The sequence below is a fragment of the Dipodomys merriami genome, unplaced genomic scaffold (assembly GCF_024711535.1).
Source record: "Dipodomys merriami isolate MVZ:Mamm:240054 unplaced genomic scaffold, mDipMer1.0.p SCAF_149, whole genome shotgun sequence".
Lineage (NCBI taxonomy): Eukaryota > Metazoa > Chordata > Mammalia > Rodentia > Heteromyidae > Dipodomys > Dipodomys merriami.
In genome coordinates, this window is record NW_027202815.1 from 3029536 (window position 1) to 3039254 (window position 9719).

Sequence of the window (9719 nt, forward strand, 5' to 3'; positions counted from 1 at the left end):
ACCCAAACACTAAGAATCACCCTCACTCTCACCTTAACCCGAACCCTAATCCTAAACCTCAACCTAAACCGAACCCTTACCCTAACCCTAATACTCACCTTAAAAGTTACAATCACCCTAACACTAACCCTAACCCTAACACTAAGCCTCCCACTAACCCTAACATTCACCCTAAGCCTAACACTAACCCTAACCCTAAACCTCACCCTCACCCTAAACCTAACCCTAACCCTAACCCACACCCTCACCCTCACCCTCATCCTCACCCTCACCCTAAACCTAACCCTAACAATAACCCTAACCCTAATCCTAAACCTAACCCTCACCCTAACACTAACCCTCATGCTAACCCTCATCCTCACCCTCACCGTCACCCTTAATTCATCCTCACCCTATCCATAACCCTCACATTAACCCTAATGATCACCCTAAACTTAACAGTACACCTCACCCGAACCCTCACCCTAACTCTAACCCTAACCCTAAACCTAACCCTCACCTAAACCTAACCCTAACTCTCAACGTTACCCTAACCCTCACCATCACCCGAACCCTCACACTAAACCTAACACTCACCCACACCCTAACCCTAAAGCTCACCTTCACCCTAACCCTCACCTAATCCTCACCCTAACCTTAACCATTATCTAACAAAGAACCTCACCCTCACCCTAACCTTCACCCTAACCCTCACCCTCACCCTAGCCCTCACCCTAAACGTAACCGTAACCCTAAACCTCACCCGCACCCTCACCCTCATGCTCAGTCTTACCCCAACCCTACCCCTAATCCTAAACCTAACCCTCAACCTCATCATAACCCTCACCATAACCCTTACCCTCACCCTCACCCTACCCCTAACCGTAACCCTCACACTAAACCTAACCCTCACCCTAAACCTAATGCTACCTCTCACCCAAAACCTAAACCTAAACCTAACCCTAACCCTCACTCTAACGCTAACCCTAACCCTAAACCCAAACCTAACCCTAACCCCAACCCTAACATTCACCCTCACCATCACCCTAACACTCACCCTAACCCTCACCCTTACCCTCACCCTAACTGAAACCCTAACCCTAACCCTCACCCTCAACCTAACCCTCACCCTGAACCTTAACCTCACCCTCACCCTAACCCTAAACCTCACCCTAACCCTAACCCTAACCCTAAACTTCACCCTAGCCCTCACCCTTACCCTAATTCTAACCCTCACCCTCAACCTAACCCTAACCCTCATCCTCACCCTAAAACTCATATTAACCCTAACCCTAATCCGCAATCTAACCATCACACTAACCCTAACAGGAACACTTAACCTGACCCTCACCCTAACCCAAACCCTCACCCTTATCTTCAACCTCAACCTCAGCCTAACCCTCACCTTTACCCTTACCATCACCCTCACCTTCACCCTCACCCTAACCCTAACCCTCACCTTCACCCTCACCTGCAGCATAACACTAACCCTATCACTATTCCTAAACCTAAACCTCACCCTCACCCTAACCATCACCCTAATTCTTACCCTCCCACTAATCCTAACCCTAACCCTAACCCTAACTCTCACACTAAACCTAACCCTCACCCTAACCGTAACCCTACCCCTTATTCTAACCCTCACCTTAACCTTAAAACTAATCCTCACCCCAACCCTTACCCTAAACCTCACCGTCACCCTAAACCTGACCCTAACACTAACAATAACCCTAACCCTCACCCTCACCCTAACCCTCACTCTAATCCTAACCCTAAACCTCAGCCTAACCCTCACCCTAACCCTAAGCATAACCATAAACCTAACCCTCACACTAACACTCACCCTAAACCTAACCCTCACCCTAACCCTAAAACTCACTGTAATCCTCACCCTAACCCTCAATTTCACCCACACCCTCACCCTAACCCTCACCCTAACCCTAATGCTAACTCGGACACTCACCCTAACCCTCATGCTATCACTTACCCACACCACAAACCTAACCTTAACCTTAAACCTCACCCTCACCCTAAACCTCACCCTAACCCTAAACCTATTCCTAACCCTCACCCTCACTCTAACCCTAACCCTAGCCCTAACCCTCACCTAAACCTAACCCTAACCTTCAACGTCACCCTAACCTTCACCATCAACCGAACCCAAACCCTAACACTAACCCTCACCCACACCCTAAGCCTCAAGCTCACCCTCACCCTAAACCTCACCTAATCCTCACCCTAACCCTAAACATTAACTAACCAAGACCCTCATCCTAACTCTCAACTTCACCATAACCCTCACCCTCACCCTAGCCCTCACCCTAAACATAACCATAAACCTAACACTAAACCTTACGCTCACCCTCACCCTCACCCTCAGCCTAAACCTAACCCTATCCCTAATCCTAACCCTAACCCTCACCCTCACCCTAACCCTCACCATAACCCTTAACCTCACCCTCACCCTCACCCTATCCGTAACCCTCAAACTAAACCTAACCCTCAACCTAAACCTAATCCTACCCCTCACCCTAACCCTCACCCTAAACTTAACCCTAACCCTAACCTTCACCCTCAAGCTAGCCCTCACCCTAACCCTAATTCAAACCCTAAACCTCATCCTCACCCTAAACCTCACACTAACCCTAACCCTAATCTTCAATCTAACCCTAACCCTAACCCTTCCCCTAACCCTCAACCTCAGCCTAACCCTCAACGTTACTCTTACCGTCATGCTTACCCTAACACTCACCCTAACCTGAACCTTCATCCTAAACCTATGCCTAAGCCTAAACCTACCCCTATCCCTCAGCTTCACCTTAGCTCTAACCCTAATCCTAATCCTAACCCTAACCCTAATCCTAACCCTAACCATAAGGCTAACCATCACCCTAAGCCTAATCCTCTCCCCACCGTCACCCTCAGCCTAACCCTAAGTCTAAGCCTAATCCTAACCCTAACCCTCACACTCACCCTCACCCTAAACCTAATCCTAACACTAAACCTAATCCTAAACCTCAACCTAAACCTCACCCTAAACCTAACGCTAACCCTAACACTAACCCTAACCATAACCCTCACCCTCACCCTCACCCTCAACCTAACTCTAACTCTAAACCTTACCCTCACCCTATCCCTAATCCTAACCTTAAACCTAACCTCACCCTAACCCTAACTCTAACTCTCATCCTCACCCTCACCCAAACCATAACTATAACCCTAACCCTAACTCTAACCCTAATCCTAGCAATAACACTAACCCTAACCCTAACCCTAACCTTCACCCTCAGCCTCCCCCTCACTGCAAATTTAACCCTAACCATAACACTTACAATGACCCTAACCCTAATCTTAACCATCACCCTCACCCTAACCCTAAGCCTAACCCTAACCCTCACCCTAACCATAACCCTGACCCTCACTGTAACCCTAACCTTCATCTTAACCCTCACCCTAACCCTAAACCTAACCCTCACCCTAACCCTTAACCTCACCCTAATCCTAACACTAAGCCTAAGCCAAACCTCACCCTAAACCTTACACTCATCCTAACCATAACCCAAACCTTAAAGCTCAACCTAACCCTCACCCTAACCCTAACCCTAAACCTAACCCAAAACCTCACATTAAACCTAACTCTCACCCTAACCGTAACCCTACCCCTCACCCTAAACCTCATGCTAGCTCTAAACCTCACACTTACCAGAACCCTAACCCTAACCCTAACCTCGCCTTCAAGCTAAGTCTAACCCTAACCCTAAGCCTAACACTTACCCTAACCCTAAGCCTAAACCTTTCCATAACCGTAAAACTTAACTTCACGCTCTTCCTCAGCCTAACCCAAAGACTAACCCTAACACTAACCCTCACACTCACCCTCACCCTAACCCTAATGCTAAACCTATCCCTAAACCTAACCCTAACCCTAGCCCTAATGCTAACCCTAACCCTAACGCTAACACTAACCCTAACCCTAACCCTCACCCTAACAGTCACCCTAACCCTAACACTAACCCTAAACCTCACCGCCACCCTAACCCTAACTCTAACGCTAACCCTAACCCTAAATCATACCCTAACCCTAACCCTGACCTTCACACTCAACCTCACCCTCACAATAAACTTAACCCTAACCCTAACCCTAACAATAACACTAACCCTAACACTAAAGCTCACACTAAGCATATCCCTCACCCTAACTCTAACCCTCACCCTAGAACTTACCCGCACCCTAACACTAACCCTCCCACTAACCCTAACCCTCACCATAACCCTAAACCTCATCCTAACCCTAGCCCTAACCCTAACTCTCACCATAACCCTAATTGTAACCCTAACCCTCACCCTAACTCTAACCCTGATCCTCACCCTACACCTCAAACTAACCCTAAAACTAATCCTCAATCTAACCCTCACACTTACACTAAACCTAACCCTAACCCTTCCCCTAACCCTCACCCTAATCCTAACCCTCAACCTAACCCTAACCCTCACCCTCACCGACAACCTCAGCCTTACTCTAAGCCTAACCCTAAACCTAAACCTAACCCTAAACGTCACACTCACCTTCTCCCTAACCCTAATCCTAATTCTAAACCTAACCCTAACACACACCCTCACCCTAACCCACAGCCTAAACCTAAAACTAACACTAACATTAAGCCCAACCCTCACCCTAAACCTATCTCTAACCCTAACCCTCAAACTCACCCTGACCCTATCCCTAACCCTAACCGTAAACCTCACCCTAACCCTAACTCTAAATCTCAACCTCACCCTAGCCCTCACCCTAACCCTAGTCCTAAAACTAACGCTAACCCTCACCGTAACCCTACCCTAATCCTCATTCTAACAATAACCCTCACCCTCAACCTAACCCTCAGCCTAACCCTAAACCTAACCCTAAACCTAACTCTAACCCAAAAACTCACCCTCACCCTAACACTAATCCTAACAATAAACCTAACCCTAACCTGCACCCTAACCCTCACCCTAACCATAAACCTAAAATTAACCCTAACCCTAACTCTCATCCTAACCCTCACACTAACCTTAATTCTAACCCTAAACCTCACACTCACCCTAACCATAATTCAAACCCTAACCCTAACCCTAAACCTCACCCTAACACTAACCCTCACCCTCACCCTCACTGTAACCCTAACGTTAAACCTAAAAGTAACCCTAAACCTAACCCTAAACCTCACCCTAACGATAACCCTCACCCTAAACCTAACACTCACCCTAACACTTGCCCTCACCCTTACCCTAACCCTAACTCTAACACTAACTCTGACAGTAACCCTAAATCTCACCCTAATCCTAAACCTCACCCTAAACCTAAACTCACCCTCACCCTAGCCCTCAACCGAACCCTAATTCTAATCCTAACCATCACCCTAATCTTAACCCTCATCCTCACCCTAAACCTCCTACTAACCCTAACCCTAATCCTCAATCTAACCCTCACCCTCACCCTAACCCTCACCCCAACCCTTATCCTAACCCTCACCCTAATCCTAACCATCACCCTTAGGGGAACACACCCTCAGACTAACCCTCAACTTTACTCTTACCATCACCCTCACCCTAACCCTCACCCTAAACCTGACCCTCATCCTAACACTCACCCTAACCCTAACCCTATCCATCAACCTAACACTAACCCTCACCCTCACCCTCACCCTCAGCCTATCCCTGAGCCTAAGCCTAATCCTAAGCCTAACCCTCACCCTCACCCTAGCTCTCACCCTAAACCTAATCCTAACAATAACCCTCATCCTAATCCTCACCCAAACCCTAACGCTAACCATCACCCAAAACCTATTCCTCACCCCAGCCTAACCCTCAGCCTAATCCTAATCTTAAGAATAACCCTAACCCTAACCCTCACCATCACCCTAGCCCACACCCTAACCCTAATCCAAACCATAACCCTCATCTCTACCTTCACCCTAAACCTTAAACCTAAACCTCACACTAACCCTAACCCTAACCCTCAACCTAACCCTAACACACACCCATACAGTAACCCTAACCCTAACACTCACCCTAACCCTAAACCTAACCCGAACCCTAAACCTTACACTAAACCTAACCCTATCCTTAACCCTCACCCTAGCCCTCAACCTAACCCGAATCCTAACCCTATACCTCATCTGAACCCTCACCCTAACCCTAACCCTAACACTCACCCTAACCCTAACCCTCCCCTAACCCTCAGCCTAACCCTAAGCCTAAGCCTAACCCTAAACCTAACATTCACCCTCACCCTCACCCTAACCATAATCCTAAATGTAATCCTGTTCCTAAACCCAACCCTCCCCCTAACCCTCCCCCTAACCCTAACCTTAACACTAATCCTAACACTAACCCTCAAACTAGCCCTCACCCTAACCCTAACTCTAACCCTAAACCTCACCCTCACCCTAACACTAAACCTCACCTTCAACCTCACCTGAAACCTAAGCCTAACCCTAACCCTAACACTAACCCTCACACTCACCCTCACCCTAACCCTAATCCTAATCCCAGTCCTAACCCTAAACCTCACCCTAACCCTAACCCTCACCCTAACCCTAAACCTAACACTAACGCTAACTCTAACCCTCACCCTAACCCTACACCTCATCCTAACCATCATCCTAACCCTAACCGTAACCCTCACCCAGCCCTAAACCTAACTCTAAACCTCACCCGCACCCTAACACTCACACTCACCCTCACTTAACCATCACCCTATCCCTAGCCCTCACCCTAACCCTAAGCCTAACCCTCACCCTAACCCTAAACTTCACCCTCACTATCATCCTCAGCCTAACCCTAACCCTAATCCTAACCCTAAACTTCACCCTAACCCTCACCCTACCCCTAACCCTCACCCTAACCCTAACCCTACCCCTCATCCTAACCATCATCCTAACCTTAAACCTAAACCTCAACCTCACCCTAAACCTAACCCTTAACCTCACCCGCACCATAACACTCACCCTAACCCTCACCCTAACACTCACCCTCACCCTAAACATCACCCTATCCCTAACCCTCACCCTCTCCCTAAGCCTAACCCTCACCCTAACCCTAAACCTCACCCTCAACCTCACCCTCACCGTCAGCCTAACCCTAACCCTAACCCTAACCTTAACCCTCACCCTCACCCTAAACCTAAGCCTAACATTAACCCAAACCCTAACCCTCACACTCACCCTCACCCTAAAAATAACCCAAACCCTCAACCAAGCCCTTACGCTCACCCTCACGATAACCATCACACTCACCCTAAACATCACACTAAACCTAAGCCTCAGTCTAACCCTTAGCCTAACCCTCACCCTAAAACTCACCCGCACCCTCACCCTCAGGCTTACCCTAACCCTAATCCTAACCCTAACCCTCACACTCACCCTTATCCTCACCCTCACCCTAACCGTAACCCTAACAATGACCCTAACCCTAACCCTGAAACTAACCCTCACCCTAACCCTAACCCTCACGCTAACCCACGCCCTCACCCTCACCCTAATCCTAATCCTAAGCCTAACCCTAACCCTCACCCTAACCCTCACCTTAACACTAAACCTAACCCTAAACCTCATTCTAACAGTAACCCTAACGCTCACCCTTACTTTATCCCCACCCTAACCCTAACCCTCACATTAACCATAAGGCTCAATCTAACCCTAACCCTACCCCTCAACCTAACCCTCAGCCTAATTCTAACCTTACCCCCTAACCTAATCCTCTCTCTAACCCTAACCATAACCCTCACCCTCACGCTAACCCTCACCTAATCCTCACCCTAACCCTAACCCCTACCTAACTGAGACCCTCACCATCAACCTCACCCTCACCTTCACCCTGACACTCACCCTCACCCTACCCCTCACCCTAAACCTAACCCTAAACCTAACCCTAATCCTAAACCTCATACTCACCCTCAGCCTAACCCTAACCCTAAATCTAATCCTAACCATAACCCTCACCATCACCCTAAACCTCACACTTAACACTTACCCTCACCCTCACCCTAACCCTAACCGTAACCCTCACACTAAACCTAACCCTCACCCTAAACCTAACCCTAACCCTCTCCGTATCCCTCTCCCTAAACCTAACCCTAACCCTCACCCTAACACTAATCATCACCCTCATCTAGCTATCACCCTAAACCTAACCCACACCCTAAACCTCACCCTCACCCCATGCTCAAACTAACACTAAGGCTATCTCTCACCCTAACACTAACCCTCACCCTAAACCTAACCCTCACCCTATCCCTCAACCTAACCCTAACTCTAAGAATCACCCTCATTCTCACCTTAATCCGAAACCTAATGTTAACCCTCAACCTAAACCTAACCCTCACCCTACACTTACACTCACCCTAACACTAACCCTAACCCTAACACTAAGCCTCACACTAAACCTAACACTCACCCTAAGCCTAACACTAACCCTAACCCAAACCCTCACCCTCACCCTAAATCTAAACCTAACAATAACCCTAACCCTAATCCTAAACCTAACCCTCACCTTAAGCCTAACACTCACGCTAACCCTAGTCCTCACCCTTACCCTCACCTTAACCCTAAGCCTAATCCTAACCCTCACCCTCACCCTCACCTTAACACTAATGCTAACTCTAACCCTCACCCTAACAATAACCCTAACCCTAACCCTCACCCTAACCGTCACCCTTACTTTATCCTCACCCTATCCCTAACCCTCACATTAACCCTAATGCTCACCCTAAACTTAACAGTACACCTCACACGAACCCTCACCCTAACTCTAATCCAACCCTAAACCTAACCCTCACCTAAACCTAAACCTAACTCTCAACGTTACCCTAACCCTCACCATCACCTGAACCCTCACCCTAACCCTAACACAAACCCACACCCTAACCCTAAAGCTCACCCACACCCTAACCCTAATCTAATCCTCACCCTAACCTTAACCATTATCTTACAAAGACCCTCACCCTCACCCTAACCTTCACCCTAAACCTCACCCTCACCCTAGCCCTCACCCTAAACGTAACCGTAACCCTAAACCTCACCCGCACCATCACCCTCATGCTCAACCTTACCAGAACCCTACTCCTAATCCTAGCCCTAACCCTCAACTTCATCATAGCCCTCACCATAACCCTTACCCTCACCCTCACCCTACACCGAACTGTAACCCTAACACTAAACCTAACACTCACCCTAAGCCTAACCCTACCCCTCACCCCAATCCTTGACCTAAACCTAACCCTAACCCTCACCTTAACGCTAACCCTCACCCTCACCCTAGCCCTCACCCTAATCCTAACCCTCATCCTAAAGCTCACCTTCACACCACCCTCAAACTAACCCTAACCCTAACACTAACCCTAACCCTAACACTCACCCTAACCCTAACCCTAACCCTCATCATAATCCGAAGCCTAACCCTCCCCCTCACCCTAACCCTAAATTTAACCCTACCCTAACTCTCACCCTAAGACTCACCCTAACACTAACCCTAACCCTAACCCTCACCCTTACCTTAACCCTCACCCTAAAGCTTCACCTCATCCTCACCCTAAACCTCACACTAAACCAAAAACTCATTCTAACTCTAACCCTAACCGTCACCGTCGCCCTCACCCTCACACTAACCCTAACCCTAACCCTCACCCTAACCCTAAAACTCACTCTAAACCTAAACCTAACCCTCACCCTCACCCCAACCCTACTGCTAACTCTAACATT